The sequence below is a fragment of the Staurois parvus genome, unplaced genomic scaffold (genome assembly GCF_062004578.1).
Source record: "Staurois parvus isolate SC_StPar_1 unplaced genomic scaffold, SC_StPar_1.0 ptg000347l, whole genome shotgun sequence".
NCBI classification, from domain to species: domain Eukaryota; kingdom Metazoa; phylum Chordata; class Amphibia; order Anura; family Ranidae; genus Staurois; species Staurois parvus.
Window position 1 is genome coordinate 3295774 of NW_028318143.1, and position 20866 is coordinate 3316639.

Sequence of the window (20866 nt, forward strand, 5' to 3'; positions counted from 1 at the left end):
GTGGCGGTGGAGGCAGCAGCAATGGGAGGCCATACAGCACCCTATGACAAAAATGGAAACCACCAGCAGTGTGAGGAGACCTGAAAGTGGCACATGGCAGAGTGTGGCGATGGAGACAGCAGCAATGGGAGGCCGTACAGGGACCCATGACACACTCTGGACCTGGCAGCAGCATGAGGAGGCGGTACAGGGGCCCATGACAGATTACGGGCCTGGCAGCAGCATGAGGAGTTGGTACGGGGGCCCATGGCAGATTACGGTTCTGGCAGCAGCAATGGGAGGCCGTACAGTGACCCATGACACACTCTGGACCTGGCAGCAGCATGATGAGGCAGTACAGGGGCCCATGACAGATTACGGGCCTGGCAGCAGCATGAGGAGTCGGTACGGGGGCCCATGACACACTCTGGACCTGGCAGCAGCATGAGGAGGCGGTACAGGGGCGCATGACAGATTACGAGCCTGGCAGCAGCAACTTGGACAGGAGGACGTTCAGCTTCTGCACCGTCGGGTGCGTGCTCGCAAACTGTTGTCTCTTGGAAACGGATTCCAAGAAAGACTGCTGACGGAATCCGTGAAGAGGAGTAGCAGGAGAAGTAGCATCTGAACGAGCGGAATATGCCAACAAGCGACAACAGGGGCCCATGACAGATTACGGGCCTGGCAGCAGCATGAGGAGTTGGTACGGGGGCCCATGGCAGATTACGGGCCTGGCAGCAGCAATGGGAGGCCCGTAATCTGCCAGCACCCTATGACAAAAAATGGAACACACCAGCAGTGTGTGAGGAGACCTGAAAGTGGCACATGGCAGAGTGTGGCGATGGAGACAGCAGCAATGGGAGGCCGTACAGGGACCCATGAGAGACTCTGGACCTGGCAGCAGCATGAGGAGGTGGTACAGGGGCCCATGGCAGATTAGGGGCCTGGCAGCAGCTATGGGAGGCCCGTAATCTGCCAGCACCCTATGACAAAAAATGGAACACACCAGCAGTGTGAGGAGACCTGAAAGTGGCACATGGCATGAGACACTGTGGACCTGGCAGCAGCATGAGGAGGCGGTACAGGGGCCCATGGCAGATTAGGGGCCTGGCAGCAGCTATGGGAGGCCCGTAATCTGCCAGCACCCTATGTCAAAAAATTGAACACACCAGCAGTGTGTGAGGAGACCTGAAAATGGCACATGGCAGAGTGTGGCGATGGAGACAGCAGCAATGGGAGGCCGTACAGGGACCCATGAGACACTGTGGACCTGGCAGCAGCATGAGGAGGCGGTACAGGGGCCCATGGCAGATTAGGGGCCTGGCAGCAGCTATGGGAGGCCCGTAATCTGCCAGCACCCTATGACAAAAAATGGAACACACCAGCAGTGTGTGAGGAGACCTGAAAGTGGCACATGGCAGAGTGTGGCGATGGAGACAGCAGCAATGGGAGGCCGTACAGGGACCCATGAGACACTGTGGACCTGGCAGCAGCATGAGGAGGCGGTACAGGGGCCCATGGCAGATTAGGGGCCTGGCAGCAGCTATGGGAGGCCCGTAATCTGCCAGCACCCTATGACAAAAAATTGAACACACCAGCAGTGTGAGGAGACCTGAAAGTGGCACATGGCATGAGACACTGTGGACCTGGCAGCAGCATGAGGAGGCGGTACAGGGGCCCATGGCAGATTAGGGGCCTGGCAGCAGCTATGGGAGGCCGTACAGGGACCCATGAGAGACTCTGGACCTGGCAGCAGCATGAGGAGGTGGTACAGGGGCCCATGGCAGATTAGGGGCCTGGCAGCAGCTATGGGAGGCCCGTAATCTGCCAGCACCCTATGACAAAAAATGGAACACACAAGCAGTGTGAGGAGACCTGAAAGTGGCACATGGCAGAGTGTGGCGATGGAGACAGCAGCAATGGGAGGCCGTACAGGGACCCATGAGAGACTCTGGACTTGGCAGCAGCATGAGGAGGCGGTATAGGGGCCCATGGCAGATTAGGGGCCTGGCAGCAGCTATGGGAGGCCCGTAATCTGCCAGCACCCTATGACAAAAATTGGAACACACCAGCAGTGTGAGGAGACCTGAAAGTGGCACATGGCAGAGTGTGGCGATGGAGACAGCAGCAATGGGAGGCCGTACAGGGACCCATGAGAGACTCTGGACTTGGCAGCAGCATGAGGAGGCGGTATAGGGGCCCATGGCAGATTAGGGGCCTGGCAGCAGCTATGGGAGGCCCGTAATCTGCCAGCACCCTATGACAAAAAATGGAACACACCAGCAGTGTGAGGAGACCTGAAAGTGGCACATGGCAGAGTGTGGCGATGGAGACAGCAGCAATGGGAGGCCGTACAGGGACCCATGAGAGACTCTGGACTTGGCAGCAGCATGAGGAGGCGGTATAGGGGCCCATGGCAGATTAGGGGCCTGGCAGCAGCTATAGGAGGCCCGTAATCTGCCAGCACCCTATGACAAAAAATGGAACACACCAGCAGTGTGAGGAGACCTGAAAGTGGCACATGGCATGAGACACTGTGAACCTTGCAGCAGCATGAGGAGGCGGTACAGGGGCCCATGGCAGATTAGGGGCCTGGCAGCAGCTATGGGAGGCCCGTAAACTGCCAGCACCCTATGACAAAAAATTGAACACACCAGCAGTGTGAGGAGACCTGAAAGTGGCACATGGCATGAGACACTGTGGACCTGGCAGCAGCATGAGGAGGCGGTACAGGGGCCCATGGCAGATTAGGGGCCTGGCAGCAGCTATGGGAGGCCCGTAATCTGCCAGCACCCTATGACAAACAATGGAAAACACCAGCAGTGTGTGAGGAGACCTGAAAGTGGCACATGGCAGAGTGTGGCGATGGAGACAGCAGCAATGGGAGGCCGTACAGGGACCCATGAGACACTGTGGACCTGGCAGCAGCATGAGGAGGCGGTACAGGGGCCCATGGCAGATTAGGGGCCTGGCAGCAGCTATGGGAGGCCCGTAATCTGCCAGCACCCTATGACAAAAAATTGAACACACCAGCAGTGTGAGGAGACCTGAAAGTGGCACATGGCATGAGACACTGTGGACCTGGCAGCAGCATGAGGAGGCGGTACAGGGGCCCATGGCAGATTAGGGGCCTGGCAGCAGCTATGGGAGGCCCGTAATCTGCCAGCACCCTATGTCAAAAAATTGAACACACCAGCAGTGTGTGAGGAGACCTGAAAATGGCACATGGCAGAGTGTGGCGATGGAGACAGCAGCAATGGGAGGCCGTACAGGGACCCATGAGACACTGTGGACCTGGCAGCAGCATGAGGAGGCGGTACAGGGGCCCATGGCAGATTAGGGGCCTGGCAGCAGCTATGGGAGGCCCGTAATCTGCCAGCACCCTATGACAAAAAATGGAACACACCAGCAGTGTGTGAGGAGACCTGAAAGTGGCACATGGCAGAGTGTGGCGATGGAGACAGCAGCAATGGGAGGCCGTACAGGGACCCATGAGACACTGTGGACCTGGCAGCAGCATGAGGAGGCGGTACAGGGGCCCATGGCAGATTAGGGGCCTGGCAGCAGCTATGGGAGGCCCGTAATCTGCCAGCACCCTATGACAAAAAATTGAACACACCAGCAGTGTGAGGAGACCTGAAAGTGGCACATGGCATGAGACACTGTGGACCTGGCAGCAGCATGAGGAGGCGGTACAGGGGCCCATGGCAGATTAGGGGCCTGGCAGCAGCTATGGGAGGCCCGTAATCTGCCAGCACCCTATGACAAACAATGGAAAACACCAGCAGTGTGTGAGGAGACCTGAAAGTGGCACATGGCAGAGTGTGGCGATGGAGACAGCAGCAATGGGAGGCCGTACAGGGACCCATGAGACACTGTGGACCTGGCAGCAGCATGAGGAGGCGGTACAGGGGCCCATGGCAGATTAGGGGCCTGGCAGCAGCTATGGGAGGCCCGTAATCTGCCAGCACCCTATGACAAAAAATTGAACACACCAGCAGTGTGAGGAGACCTGAAAGTGGCACATGGCATGAGACACTGTGGACCTGGCAGCAGCATGAGGAGGCGGTACAGGGGCCCATGGCAGATTAGGGGCCTGGCAGCAGCTATGGGAGGCCCGTAATCTGCCAGCACCCTATGTCAAAAAATTGAACACACCAGCAGTGTGTGAGGAGACCTGAAAATGGCACATGGCAGAGTGTGGCGATGGAGACAGCAGCAATGGGAGGCCGTACAGGGACCCATGAGACACTGTGGACCTGGCAGCAGCATGAGGAGGCGGTACAGGGGCCCATGGCAGATTAGGGGCCTGGCAGCAGCTATGGGAGGCCCGTAATCTGCCAGCACCCTATGACAAAAAATTGAACACACCAGCAGTGTGAGGAGACCTGAAAGTGGCACATGGCATGAGACACTGTGGACCTGGCAGCAGCATGAGGAGGCGGTACAGGGGCCCATGGCAGATTAGGGGCCTGGCAGCAGCTATGGGAGGCCCGTAATCTGCCAGCACCCTATGTCAAAAAATTGAACACACCAGCAGTGTGTGAGGAGACCTGAAAATGGCACATGGCAGAGTGTGGCGATGGAGACAGCAGCAATGGGAGGCCGTACAGGGACCCATGAGACACTGTGGACCTGGCAGCAGCATGAGGAGGTGGTACAGGGGCCCATGGCAGATTAGGGGCCTGGCAGCAGCTATGGGAGGCCCGTAATCTGCCAGCACCCTATGACAAAAAATGGAACACACCAGCAGTGTGTGAGGAGACCTGAAAGTGGCACATGGCAGAGTGTGGCGATGGAGACAGCAGCAATGGGAGGCCGTACAGGGACCCATGAGACACTGTGGACCTGGCAGCAGCATGAGGAGGCGGTACAGGGGCCCATGGCAGATTAGGGGCCTGGCAGCAGCTATGGGAGGCCCGTAATCTGCCAGCACCCTATGACAAAAAATTGAACACACCAGCAGTGTGAGGAGACCTGAAAGTGGCACATGGCATGAGACACTGTGGACCTGGCAGCAGCATGAGGAGGTGGTACAGGGGCCCATGGCAGATTAGGAGCCTGGCAGCAGCTATGGGAGGCCCGTAATCTGCCAGCACCCTATGACAAAAAATGGAACACACCAGCAGTGTGTGAGGAGACCTGAGTGGCACATGGCAGAGTGTGGCGATGGAGACAACCCACCGACTGTTTTGCTCGCTGCCAAGCTGCCACCCTCTTCTCCTGATGATGCGGAAGCAATAGCCTGATGACGACGAGGCTGCCAAGTGCGATCAGCCTCATCATCATCAATTAGGATCTCCGCCTCACTACTAGCCCCCTCGGCTGCGTGTGGGTCAGGAGACAGACCTGTCTCTAGACCGGCTACCGAGCCACTCTCCTCGCCACTACTTCTTCGCCTGGCTGCTGAAGAGGCGGATGTCTCCCCCCGTTCCTGAACTCCCTCTGTTAGCTCTTCCTCACTGTACTGGATGACACCGGGAGCACTGGCCTCTGGCTGCGAATAGTGCTGCCTCGACCCTTTCCTCTGCTGCCACGTCTGCTCGCTCCTAAAACATTGCCTCCTCTGCCACTCCTCTGCATGTTTCTGACATACTCTTTAATTAAACGATTCTGTGTCCCTGAGTAACAATTCTGTATCTGTCCCTGAGTAACAATTCTGTGTCCCTGAGTAACATTTCTGTGGCCCTAAGTAACAGTTCTGTGGCCCTCAGTAACAATTCTGTGTCCCTCAGTAACAATTCTGTGTCCCTCAGTAACAATTCTGTGTCTGTCCCTGAGTAATAATTCTGTGTCCCTCAGTAACAATTCTGTGTCCCTCAGTAACAATTCTGTGTCCCTGAGTAACAATTCTGTGTCTGTCTCTGAGTAACAATTCTGTGTCTGTTCCTGAGTAACAATTCTGTGTCCCTAAGTAACGTTTCTGTGGCCCTAAGTAACGTTTCTGTGGCCCTAAGTAACGATTCTGTGGCCCTAAGTAACGTTTCTGTGGCCCTAAGTAACGTTTCTGTGGCCCTAAGTAACAGTTCTGTGGCCCTCAGTAACAGTTCTGTGGCCCTCAGTAACAATTCTGTGTCCCTCAGTAACAATTCTGTATCTGTCCCTGAGTAACAATTCTGTGTCCCTGAGTAACATTTCTGTGGCCCTAAGTAACAGTTCTGTGGCCCTCAGTAACAATTCTGTGTCCCTCAGTAACAATTCTGTGTCCCTCAGTAACAATTCTGTGTCTGTCCCTGAGTAATAATTCTGTGTCCCTCAGTAACAATTCTGTGTCCCTCAGTAACAATTCTGTGTCCCTGAGTAACAATTCTGTGTCTGTCTCTGAGTAACAATTCTGTGTCTGTTCCTGAGTAACAATTCTGTGTCCCTAAGTAACGTTTCTGTGGCCCTAAGTAACGTTTCTGTGGCCCTAAGTAACGATTCTGTGGCCCTAAGTAACGTTTCTGTGGCCCTAAGTAACGTTTCTGTGGCCCTAAGTAACAGTTCTGTGGCCCTCAGTAACAGTTCTGTGGCCCTCAGTAACAATTCTGTGTCCCTCAGTAACAATTCTGTGTCTGTCCCTGAGTAACGTTTCTGTGGTCCTAAGTAACGTTTCTGTGTCCCTAAGTAACGTTTCTGTGGCCCTCAGTAACGTTTCTGTGGCCCTAAGTAACGATTCTGTGGCCCTAAGTAACGTTTCTGTGGCCCTAAGTAACGTTTCTGTGGCCCTAAGTAACGATTCTGTGGCCCTAAGTAACGTTTCTGTAGCCCTAAGTAACGTTTCTGTGGCCCTAAGTAACGTTTCTGTGGCCCTAAGTAACAGTTCTGTGGCCCTCAGTAACAGTTCTGTGGCCCTCAGTAACAATTCTGTGTCCCTCAGTAACAATTCTGTGTCTGTCCCTGAGTAACAATTCTGTGTCCCTAAGTAACGTTTCTGTGTCCCTAAGTAACGTTTCTGTGGCCCTAAGTAATGTTTCTGTGGCCCTAAGTAACGGTTCTGTGGCCCTCAGTAACAATTCTGTGTCCCTCAGTAACAATTCTGTGTCTGTCTCTAAGTAACGTTTCTGTGGCCCTAAATAACGTTTCTGTGGCCCTAAGTAACGATTCTGTGGCCCTAAGTAACGTTTCTGTGGCCCTAAGTAACGTTTATTTGGCCCTCAGTAACAAATCTGTGTCCCTCAGTAACAATTCTGTGTCTGTCCCTAAGTAACAATTCTGTTGCCCTAAGTAACGTTTCTGTGGCCCTAAGTAACGGTTCTGTGGCCCTCAGTAACAATTCTGTGTCCCTCAATAACAATTCTGTGTCTGTCCCTAAGTAACAATTCTGTGGCCCTAAGTAACGTTTCTGTGGCCCTAAGTAACGATTCTGTGGCCCTAAGTAACGTTTCTGTGGCCCTAAGTAACGTTTCTGTGGCCCTCAGTAACAATTCTGTGTCCCTCAATAACAATTCTGTGTCTGTCCCTAAGAAATAATTCTGTGGCCCTAAGTAACGTTTCTGTGGCCCTAAGTAACGTTTCTGTGGCCCTAAGTAACGATTCTGTGGCCCTAAGTAACATTTCTGTGGCCCTAAGTAACGTTTCTGTGGCCCTCAGTAACAAATCTGTGTCCCTCAGTAACAATTCTGTGTCTGTCCCTAAGTAACAATTCTGTGGCCCTAAGTAACGTTTCTGTGGCCCTAAGTAACGTTTCTGTGGCCCTAAGTAACGATTCTGTGGCCCTCAGTAACAATTCTGTATCCCTCAGTAACAATTCTGTGTCTGTCCCTGAGTAACAATTCTGTGTCCCTAAGTAACGTTTCTGTGGCCCTAACTAACGATTCTGTGTCCCTAAGTAACGTTTCTGTGGCCCTAAGTAACGTTTCTGTGGCCCTCAGTAACAAATCTGTGTCCCTCAGTAACAATTCTGTGTCTGTCCCTAAGTAACAATTCTGTGGCCCTAAGTAACGTTTCTGTGGCCCTAAGTAACGGTTCTGTGGCCCTAAGTAACGGTTCTGTGGCCCTCAGTAACAATTCTGTGTCCCTCAATAACAATTCTGTGTCTGTCCCTAAGTAACAATTCTGTGGCCCTAAGTAACGTTTCTGTGGCCCTAAGTAACGTTTCTGTGGCCCTAAGTAACGATTCTGTGGCCCTCAGTAACAAATCTGTGTCCCTCAGTAACAATTCTGTGTCTGTCCCTAAGTAGCGATTCTGTGGCCCTAAGTAACGTTTCTGTGGCCCTAAGTAACGATTCTGTGGCCCTCAGTAACAATTCTGTATCCCTCAGTAACAATTCTGTCTGTCCCTGAGTAACAATTCTGTGTCCCTAAGTAACGTTTCTGTGGCCCTAACTAACGATTCTGTGGCCCTAAGTAACGTTTCTGTGGCCCTAAGTAACGATTCTGTGGCCCTAACTAACGTTTCTGTGTCCCTAAGTAACGTTTCTCTGTCCCTAACTCTCTCCCTGAATACAGCCAGGTCTGCCTCTGTTGAATGACTGGAGGCAAATGGAGAATTCTAAAATGGCCGCCATTTATAGCTCGACCATTACACTGTGCTGGCTGGCTGGCTGCTGATTGGCTAATGCGATCACATGTCATGAATGAATGCATTATGGGTCAGCGCGCCTTGTCTGCGCGCCTTCCCAGACATCCCCGCTCCGTCGCCGCACATGTCGCCGCCATTTTAGGAAAAATTTCGATTCGTGCATCCGAAGTCTGCTTATTTTCGGATTCGACGCGAATCGAAATTTTCCTAATATTCGAAACGAATTCCACTTCGCCTACTTCGATTCGCTCATCTCTATTTATGATTCATGACAAGTTTGCTTTCATCACTGAAACCACGTAGCCAGTGAAGTCAGAACTCTTGATTTACATTCTTGTAAAGAGTCAGAAACTGGGAAATTACTGAATCAGTCATACAGCCAGGCAACTAGCAATTTCAGGAAAGGCCAACAATAGCATCCTACATATTTTTGTCATTAAAAGTAAATTTTGAAGGCTAACTCCATCTTTTAAAACGTTTCCAGTGGGAAGCCTACTAATGTAGGGTAGGGCAGGGAAACCATAATCTCTGCAAATACTTATTGTTACTTGTGTAGCCGTATCTGTACTGATCTTTAATAGTTGTACATGAGTATTGATCTTCAGCCATCAATCTGATACATCGAAATGCACTTAGTCCATATACCTACAGAAGGGGTCTCCAAACTTTCTAAGCAAAGGGCCAGTTTACTGTCCTTCAGGCTTTAGGGGAGATGGACTGTGGCTCATGAGAGTGGAAAATGCCCTGGCATCAATGGGCATAAAGAATGCCTCATCATTGGTTTTAAAGGGAGGAATAAAGCCCCATTTTTGGTAATAATGGGAAGAATAGTACCATTAATGGTGTCAGTGGGTGGAATGATGTCCATCATTGGTGTTAGGTGGTAGAATAGTGTTCCAAGAGCCAGATAAAGGCAAACAAAGGTCCACACTCGGTCTCTGGGACTCAGTTTTTATTAACAATTTTTATTGGTTTTCATGTAAATATACAAACAGTATGTTTGAAAAAAAGAAAAAAAAAACAGAAAGGTACAGCGATGGTAAAACTGCATAGGTTCAGGACAAGCAATGTCATAAAAAACAGTGTAGAGGTTATTAGGGCCTTACATTTTGGACTGGTGAAGAAGCAATGAAGGTATCCCATGGCGAAGAAGCAATGAAGGTATCCCATACTGCCTCAAACAGGGATTCAGTTTGGAGACCACTGACCAATAGCAAAGTCCCAGAAATGTTCATCTCAGCTGTATTTCTTTTTTTTTTTGGATGAACAGAATGAGTATAATACATAAGTAAATTTTAAAATAGAAAAGAGCTTACTGCATATGCAATATGGGAAGGAGGGTGGGTACAGATTAGGATATCCAAATAGTACACTGGATCATATATACTCTGGGATGCCATTTGGCTTCCTTCGGGGTGCCAAGAGCACAGAAGCCAGTTTGCCCTTGATCATTGCTTTGAATTGCCATGGTGCCAGTGGGCTGACCATGAGTACAATAACAACCAGTGATGCTCTGGGACAGAACGCACAGCGTCACTGGTTACTATGGTATTAGCAGCTGGCCCACCCATCCCATGGCAACTCCAGGCACTGATCCAGAGCAGGCGTTGTGCAAGGCCACCCTGGCATTTAGGAGAGAACAGAAGTTTGGCTCCTCAAAACCTCCTTCACTTGCTGCACTTGGGCTTTGTTGTGAATTAACAAATGGGGGGTTCTATGATGGGGAGCTCTGTAATTTGAAGATACTTTGTAATAGGGGAACCTGATGTTATGGGGGGGGATTCTGACATATAGGGGGACTCTAATGTATAGATATGGTGCTTATGTATAGGGAGGACTCTGACATAATGGGAGGATTCTGACATATAGGGGGACATTGACATGATGGAGGTCCTCTGATGTATTGGGGGACCTCTGACGTGATGACAGGACCTCTGATGTGATAGGGGGGCTTTGATTTTAAGGGGGTCTTTTGGTGTGACATTTATTTAATCAAAGGCTGTTGAGTATATTGTCCCAGGCTCAGATTTCCCATTAGCGTATGTACTCTCCAGCGCCTCAGGATATGCACAGCCAAAAGGGAAGCCAAGGGTACCAGGACAGCGACAACCAAAAGGAAATGTTCCAGGGGTGCAGCCCTCCTCAGACGGGGAAATCAGCCACTGGATAGAGAGAAAACAGGTGGCGCACACACCTAGTGCATTATCCAAGGTTTATTGTAGGAATTAAATCATAAAAACATACTCACAGACGAAGCATGTATCTAAAAAGCATAGAAAAATGACAATGGCCACAACGGCGGGCAAGGTGTTCTCACTGTCAGTGCGGTCAAATGGCTGACGCGTTTCGGGGACGAATCCCTTTCCTCAGAGCTGATGACCAACCTCTAATGCTGATGCACGATGAATGGAAAGTGAAGTAAGAGCCCTGCTGTTGATGCCTCAACAGCAGGGCTCTTACTTCACTTTCCATTCATCGTGCATCAGCATCAGAAGTTGGTCATCAGCTCTGAGGAAAGGGATTCGTCCCCAAAACGCGTCAGCCATTTGACCGCACTGACAGTGAGAACACCTTGCCCGCCGTTGTGGCCATTGTCATTTTTCTATGCTTTTTAGATACATGCTTTGTCTGTGAGTATGTTTTTATGATTTAATTCCTACAATAAACCTTGGATAATGCACTAGGTGTGTGCGCCACCTGTTTTCTCTCTATTCAGATTTCCCATTAATACATAACATTTTAGAAATGTTACATTTTAGACCGGGATACCTCTGGATTTTGCATACTCTTAAAGGATGTCATGATTGAAAAAAGATTGAGAAATGCTGTTCTAGATCTTTGACTATTTAGGCTCAGCGCCCTGGTGATTGAGTTTCAAGTGGTATCTCAAACTTCAATTTCAAGGATTGACTGCATGGAAAGGCTCCTTCATATAACTTTCCACACAACCATTGCTCACCACATGTCCATACATGGGGGACAGCTATACCTTTGCTTCCCCTAGGCCTTACAATCCTTTCTCCATCAGCCAACAACTTCAGTGGTTCCTCCCAGGAGAGGAAGTCCCTGCATCTTTCTATGTGATAGGCTCAAAGCCCAGGAGATACTTACCTCTAAGCTGACATTCTCACAGGGCAAAAGGTCAGGATGGAGAAGACAGAATAGGAAATGGTTCAGATGTTTAATGGTTCTTTCACCATGCATCAACAGGTTTCCCAGGCCCACTGAGTGGCCAAGCTAACAAAGATTACAAAACAGAACATACAGTATACTTTTTTATTACACCCTGCCAGAGAAATCTCAAAGGCATGCTATGCTTAGAGATACACTCCTGTTGAAGTATAATTAGGATGACTACATCCCACTGTTTGATACAGAATTTACTAAAAGAAATTTAGTAAAAAATATTTCATCCCTACATCTCTATTGTTCCTTTCTGGTTGTGCAGACCATTAAAGTATTAATGGAGCCAAATGGGAAATGTTCATGTTGTTACCATGGAATTTAGAATGCTGCGTGCACCTGGGCATTCTGTAGTCTACTCTCAATAACTCTTCAGAATTCCTTCTCATTCTAAGGTATAGCAGATTTTTTTTATTGAAAAGGCATGATGTTTGGAAAAGCTCAGTAACAGGAGTCAACACTAATGTCTACATGTGTAATGCATTACATTTTCTGATGTGCAAATTGACCCCAAATGATTCACTAGAACACTTCACACATAATTATGTATTTTCACAAGTGAATGGACAGTTTATGTAGATTGACTCAGTTTAGTTGCAATGGGAGCTTTCTGCACTGAGATCTTGGCACTGGTAGGTCTGTTGGTGGTTGTTTTGGCACCCATAAAGAAAAAAATACCATTTCATTTTAGTGATGGGCAGAAGTTATGGGGTTAGGGTTATGATTCTGGCTTAAAGTGGTTGCAAACGCCGCATTTTAATTTTCACCAACAGGTAAGCTTATAATAAATCCTACCAGTAGGTCAAATGAATAACTCCTAAATGTGAACCGCTTAGGAGATATTTGCTTGTTTGGCAGCCAGTGATGTCACTCATGCACTCTGAAGGAACAGCATACCCGGGCCATTCCTTCAGAGCTCTGTGCCATGGCTGTTACTTATGCGCACATCATGGCTCAGCCACTCAATCGGCCACAGCCTGCAAAATTCAGAACAAGGACCAGGTGAAGATGGAAGCCTTTGCAGTGATGACAGTGCGTCGCTGGAGGGCTTCGTTTCAAAGCAAGTCTTTCATAGTGTGTTAGAATGCAATGCAGATTTTTTTTTTCAAAGTTTACTACTGCGTTAAGGTAAAGTGCACAACATTTAGGTAAAAGTGGCTGTAAAGGCCTAAGGTTTTTTAACTTTCATGCATTCTATGCATGAAGGTAAAAAACTTGTGTGCTGTTTCATCCACTGACCCCCTAATACTTACCTGAACCCCCTCTCGATCCAATGATGTGCATGAGAGCCTCAGCTGTCCTGGGTCTCTCTCCTGATTGGCTGAGACAGCAGTGGTAGCCATTGCCAATCACAGCCAGTGAGCCAATGAGGAGAGAGCAGGGGGCAGGGCTGAGCTGCAGCTCCGTGTGTTCTATGGCTGCATAGATTGGGACTCAGGAGCGAGCATGCATCAGTTCACCCATAGCAAACAGCTAGCAAACAGGGGGAGGAGCCAGGAGTAGTGGCAGGAGACCCGAGGATAAGAGGATTGGTGCTGCTCGGTCCAAATCATTGCACAGAGCAGGTAAGTATGATGTGTTTGCTGTTTTAAAAAAAAGAAGCTTTAAATCCTTGACGCCGACGTAACACAAATATGCGGCCTCACAGAACTGGGCTTTTTTCTGTGGCGCTGCTTATTTGCTTACCTGTCTGTGTGCTGGGAGCATGCCACATGACGCGCTCCCAGCGCAAAGACCGGGGTGTCACTGAGAGCCCTGGGTCTCCCGATTCTGGGTCACATGATCGCTGTGATATCTCTGATTGTCTTTCATAGTGATCAGTGACTGTACAGCCCGCCACCCTTGTTTTTTTTCTCTGTGAATGGAGGAGAGAGATATATTGTATCTCTCTCTCTCCTTGCATAGAGGAAAAAAAACAAACAAAATTAAAAAATAAAGAAAAAATACCTAGATCAAGGTTTGATCTAGTTCAGTGCCAGGGTTAGTGTTTGGGTCAAGTCAGGGTCAAAGGTCAGGATTTTTTTATTAATTGGTATCAGTGTCAGTTAGTGTTGGTGTCAGTGTGTTTTAGGTAAAACTAAAAAAATAAATAAAATGCGCACTATTGTTTCTGGGCTGTACTGTGGGTACAAACAACAAATAACATACACATATATGGTATCGCTGCAATCAAGAGCTAGAAAATTTATTTTGGGTTGTTCTTTGTTGGTAGGTTATGCTAGTGACAAGAAACACAGAGCTAAATTAAAAAAATAATTGTTTTTACTATTTTGGGCCAGTTTTCCTTTGATAATAAAAAAAAATCAGGAGATATCCATTAGTATTTACCAACACATGAAAGCCCAATTTGTCCTAGAAAAAAAAACCCAATGTATAATCTACCTGGATGTACAAAGTAATTTTGATAATATGTACGGTTTTACTAACACATGTCAAAGTTGCAAGATTGTGCTTAGGCGTTAAAATTTGTTTTAGGCATGAAGGAGTTAATATTCAGTCTAAATTAGAACTACAACTACATTTTCCATATTCCCCTCCCCTGCTTCTATATGTAAAAAATCCCAAGTTCCACTTACTGTCTCTACACTCCTACACTGTCCCTGGCCTCCTTCTCTGTCCAGCGCCGGCAGTCTTCTTCAAGCAGAATGACAGTCATGTCATTCTGCACATTTACTGTGAGCCTGCACTGTCATTTGCATGCACCCTAGGAGGGCGATGATAATGAGGTCTGATGAAGCACAAACTGAGTGGGGAGAATGAGGGGGGGGAGGTGCCAACCTTATTTCTATAAATGCCATAACTCTGATTGTAATGAAGTTACATTTATAAAATGTGGTTACACTTATAACAATGAAGACATAACTAATAAGCCTTTCTCTTTTATTTTTTAACCACATCTTGTGATGTCCACAGATCTTTCATGACCTTGCAGCTCCCATCAGACTAGGGAAAGCTTTAATACTAAAATCTCAAAAAAGAGATAACACATTGCCCTAGTGCTATATCTTCTGACACCACTTAAATGTAAAAAGTCTCTTAAAATGCTCACTTGGGTATTTTGTTTGGGAAGAAATAGAGAAGGGATATTCAAGTAAAAGACCTCTTTAGTGCCTGCAGCAGGATGCAGTAGCTTCAAGTCTCTAAAGCATTTTGAAGGACAATTCTGCTTCCCCTTAGGATTTAAATATGATGATATGTCTGTGGCTTTTTTACATTTAAGTAGTGTCAAATGGTGTTGAACTTTCTTTTTTATAGTTACACTAATGTATAAGAAAATAGCAAGTTGTTTTACACAAACATTTCTATATTAAAAGGAGCATAAGTCTAATTGAACACATTAAATTACCTAAGTGATATATGCATCCAAATTATATCGTATTTGGTCTCCAACAAACAATAATTTCATTCTGGGCACTAATATGTTGGTTGACAGATTGCAAACCTTGTCAAATAGAAATGTAGAAGCATTTAGAAAATTGGATTTAAGTGTGTATCTGCTGAACATCATTAACCCCTTGGCGCTGGCGCCTCCTGGCCCTTTAAGGGTTTCAGAATCTGGGAGGCTGGGCGGGGTTTTAGGGTCATGTGACCGCCGTGATTCACTGTCACGGTGGTCTCATGATCGGGAGAGACCCCTGATTGAAAGAGGAGATCTAGACCTTTCCGTGAGTACTGGACATGCGCAGGGAGCGCGCTCTCAGCACTTATGTTTTTCTTAATTGCACACAAATCTGCAGCCGCTCGGTGTCTAGGCCCAGACGCCAGGAGGCCGCACATTTGTATGCGGCCGGCATGAAGAGGTTAAACCAGGGGCGGACTGACAACTCATGTGGCCCCTGAGCAATAGGGGATCATGGGGCCCCTGTGTCCTCACCCACACTCAAACCACACCCAAAAAAGCCTATAAAAGGTACCAGGGGCATCTCATGGGGCCCCCTACTGACCCCGGGCCCTTGGGCAGCGCCCGAGTTCCCAAATGGTCAGTCCGCCCCTGAGTTAAACACTTCATCCCCTTCAGCACTCCCCTCAGCCCTTTTGATCAGCAGTGTTTTATCTCTCTTTAGGGACTAGAAAAGATGGTTGCATTTGCAGCTTGGCAGCTTTCATTTATTATTGAAACTGTGAAGGAATGCTAAGGGCTATTTATCAGAGCCAATGACTGATATATCAGATCGGACTTACTGTACAGGGTACGAACAATCAGACTTTGCTAATTACTCTTCACATTTTATCCAATTTATTTTACTGCTGATTTTCTTTTTATCTTTTTAGTAAATACTTTCTTGCACTGTTTTTCTTTTGTTTTCAATAAAACATTATTTTAAAAGTTTTAAGCTGAATCTCTGTATGCTCTAATCAAAAATTATAGAAGTTTTGCCTCAGTGAGGGCTGTCCCATTTCAAAACTCTTTTATGTTTCTATTTGGACATGGTGGCCTGTGTCACAGATATTTTCTTTAGGTCAAAATTACAAAAGTAGATGCTGTGGATGGTGCATGTTTCCATTACAATGTGTGGCGGCTACCATTTGTGTGTATAAATGGTTAACTGTGGAGGTAATCTGCATCAGTGATGATCATTCTCAGACTGCTGGCTCTTAGATTTTTGTAGGCTTCTAATCAGGTTCTCTTCTTATTTGGAAAACATTTTACAGATTCTCAAACCATGCTGTTTCTAACTGTAGACAAATTAAAACTTACTTCCCCCCATACACTGTTAAGATGTTTAAAGTGGTTCTAAAGGCTCTCTTTTTTTCTCTTGCAAATACAAAAAACATCATATTTATGCACATATTGCACAGAGAAGCCCTGATCTTCCTCCTCTCTGGTCCCCTGCCGATGCTTCTGGGCCCTCTCCCTTGCCGAGTGCCCCCAGAGCAAACTGCTTGCTCTGGGGGCATCTGTGCGTGCTTGATGGGGGCACTCATGGCTCAGTACCCCCCCCCGCTCACTCCTTACTTGCTATGTTTGACAGCAGAGGGAGCCAATGGCTGTGCCTGCTGTGTTTTAGCTGGAGGCACTGAAGGTTTTTTAACCACTTGCCCTCCAGAGGGTTTACCCCCCTTCATGACCAGGCCATTTTTTGCGTTACGGCGCTGCGTTATTTTAGCTGACAATTGCGGTGGTCATTCACCGCTGCACCCCAATTAAATTTACGTCCTTTTTTCCCATGAATAGAGCTTTTTTTTGGTGGTATTTTTATTCTTTGTGCTATATATAAAAAAAGACCTACAATTTTGAGAAAAAAACAATATTTTTGACTTTTGCTATTAAATATGTCCAGTAAAAAATTGAAATAATCAATGTAGTCATACATTTAGGCCAAAATGTATTCTGCCCCATGTCTTTGCTAAAAAAAAATCCCAATACGTGTAAATTAATTGGTTTAAGTGAAAGTGATAGCGTTTACAAATGGCGGCCAGGACCCAGTGATTGACAGCCGAGGCCACGAATGGTAGCGCGCCCCCTACCTGGAGCTGCAAAATCACGTATATATGCATGATTTTGCGCAACCGTGCCGCCCTGTAGCAGTACTTCTGCTACACGGCGGACGGGAAGCGGTTAAACTTCATGGACAGATCACTTTGACACTTTCTAAGTTAGACATCAGTTTGCTATTCTTCACTTTTCTATATAGCAGGGTTTATATTTTTAAAATATATAACTAATTAAAAGAATCATTAAATCATTAATCATTATCAGTATTAAAATACTTTTAATATGTGTTAGTTATGCAATTTTCAGATCATTTGCACAAATCTTTTAAATGTATCTATATTATAGGTGTGAACACATTTTCCGCACGCAATGCACAGCAAATGTGTAATATTCGTAAATACGTGTGCTTCTTTCCTTTTTGAAGCTGTTAATTACTTTTCCAACCTGTCCTCCCAGTGTAAATTTCTTGCAGGATCACAAATTCTCTTTTGTCATATTTTATATACACTGTCAAGCTTACGAAATAGGGCAAAAAGTAATGAGCAATGGCAACGAAATTTTAGCATCAAATTTGAATTCATGTTTCATCGATCTAACCCGCAATAGAATGAAATCTTTTTTGTTATGGGTTGCTGGACCAATCAGTACTGCTTTACTATCCTTAATGTGTATATGTTGGATAGCTTTGGGCTTGTGAAGCTTGTAGTGCTTCTAAGGCTCCATGCACACTAGTGATTTTTTTAAAGCTTGAAAAATGCTGGAAAAAATGCTAGATAAAAACATGCTAGTGAATAGCGTTTTTAGCAGAGTTTAGGAGCGTTAACAATTTTTTTAGCTAGAAAAAAGCAGTTAGGAGCATTTTAGTAGTGTTTAGAAGTGCTTAGAAGCATGTAGCATTTTTCTCTGCTGGAAAAACGCTCCACGAAAGTCTGCAAAAACATTTTTTTTTCTGTTCCTAGTTGCAGAAGCTCAAAAAAAGCTAATAGCCTAAAGTAGAGTGCATAAACACATAGGATAACACGATTTAGCTTCTAGGAGTAGAAAAAATGCTAATAACAGCTTCTAGGAGCATAAAAAAATGCTAGTGTGTATGGATCCTAATACTTTGAGAAGTTTCTGAGATCATGCAGAGGTGCATCTGATCTGAAGTTGACCTTCTTTTGACCTGAATTTGACTTGCTTCTAGCAGCTTTTGCCTTTCCATTGTATGGGGAGAGACGCAGTGAACAAAAGCCCAACTAAATTAGAGCTCCAACTAAATTTTTTTTATCCCCTCGCTCCCTCTTGTATATACAAAAATCCCAATTACTACTTACCATACTTACCCTCTTCATGTTCCAGTACTGTTCCTGTCTTCTTCTGTTCAGCGCCAGTATTCTGCATGGGCAGAATAAAAGTCATGACGTTCTGCACATTTCCTTTGAGCCCAGCCTGTCATATACAAACCCCTTAGGGGGCGCTGTGATAATAATGAGGTCAGACAAACCTCAAATTGACTGGGGACAATGGTGGAGTCATACTAAACACGCCACCCTCATCCCTCTAATAATTTGCAAATTGATAATAAAAAATATAAAAAATGATTTAAATCTCAAGTTTGTGCTAGACATTCATGGGAGGTAACACATTGCAGTCCACCTTGAAGACACAAAGCAGTTCTACTAGCAGGAATGCAGAAGCAACATACAAGAAATATTACTTAGTCCAGGATCTGCAAAGCCTAAAAAGCAGTTGAAAGCAGTTTTAAACTACAAAAGCCCAACTCAAATTCTATAAATCCAATGGTAATAAAATTACATCTATAAAACAGTGTTACACTGACCATAAAAAAATAACAATCAATTAACCCAGGCATAGATGGTTCAAATCTTAGCCAGTTCAGCAGGGACCAGTCAAGATTCCAACCATCTATGGGTAGGATGATACACAATTCGACTAGGGTACAACCAGGCTGTCGGATTTTTCATGCAATTACTTCCAGGGACATCTCCCCTCATGTCCCTCCCACCGGGAGAGCACAATAGCTGGACGAGCTATTGCCGGCTTTAGACACCAAACCTGTCTATTTTACAAGGAGCAGAAGTCTCGTGAAACAATCTCCCAAGCGATATATGCATCTGAAATACATCATATTTAGCCTCTAACAAACTGTAATTTCATTCCGTGAAATAATATGTTGATTGCCAAATTGTAAACCTTGTCAGATGGAAATTTAGATGCATTAAGTGGGTATCTGGTAAACATCATAAAGTACTTTCACAACCAGGGGCGGACTGACCATTTGAAAACTCAGGCTCTGCCCGAGGGCCTGGGGTCAGTAGGGGGCCCCATGAGATGCCCTTGGTACCTTTTTCATAGGCTTTTTTGAGTTTGGGCAAGGGCACAGAGGCCCCCTGATCCCCTATTGCCCGGGGCCCCATGAGTTGTCAGTCCGCCCCTGTTCACAACAGAACATGTCCCAGACCCTTTGATGGGTTGTGTTATGTCTATAAAGCACCCTCTTCAGAAAAGATGACTGCATTTCCAGCTCAGTAGTAAACACACCGGAAATTTTCATTTAGTTTTGGATGCATTCATTAGTTGAAGAATTTCTTTTCGTCATAGTCGTTATGCTGAACAGATTCGTTTTTGGAATTTGTTTTGTATCTTTGGCATATGTTTTGTATATTCATTATTGGATTTGAAAACTATATCAAAACTATTCAGAAGAATTCAATATTTTCAGATGCAATGGAATCAAATTAACAACCATGACTCATCCCGTCAGCCGAATTCCCTGCTGACAGCAGAATGTAAACAAAACAATTGCCATTTTAAAAAAAAAAAAACGTGTGGGGGTACCTCCCAATCCATACCTGGCACCCACTGCAAAATTTAAAAACAAAAAGGCGTGCCCCCAATCCCAAATATATATCAGACCCTTAGCATGCAGCCCAGCAGGCCACAAAAGGGGGGGGGGCATAATGATGATGAGGAGGACAACAGTCTCTTCCCCACAACCCTGACTCAGTGGTTGTGGGGGTGCGAGGATCGAAAACTGGAAGCCCCCAGATCCCACTCCCCCATGTGAATGAGTATGGAGTACATAGTACCCTTACTCACTCACCGAAAAAATGTCAAAACTAAATAAAAATACACAGACAATTGACAAGTCCTTTATTGTTAAAAAAATGTCATTTGGCAAGTGTCTATAATTCTTTTGTAGTTTTTCATACGGCCTGACATTCTTGAAGCTGCATTTACATTGGGGGGGCTTTTTGGAAAAAAAATTAAGATCTTATCAAAAACTGTCTTTGTGTTTTGATTTACTTTTGACATTTTTTTTGAGAATGAGTAGGGGTACTATGTATTCGCATGGGGGGACGGGATCTGGGGGCTGCCTTGTTAAAGGGAGCTTCCAGATTCTGATAAGTGACCCCTCACACCTCCACAACCACCAGGTCAGAGTTGTGGGGAAAAGGCCCTTGTCCTCATCAACATGGGGACAAAGTGCTTTTAGGGAAACACCCCCCATTTTAAAGCTCATGTGGCCTGGTATGGTTCAAGAGAGGGGGCACTCATTCATCCCCGTCTTTCAAGGCATGCTAGGCTGCATGCTCAGATAAGGGTCTGGTGTGGATTTTGAGAGGGACCCCACGTAATTTTTTGGTTTAAATTTTGGTGTGGGCTAAGTACTTCTGATAACCAGCAAGTGTCACAGAGGACATCTGCACTGATAATCAGGGCACTTACTATCAGTGCCCTGATTATTGTGCAGCCCCAAA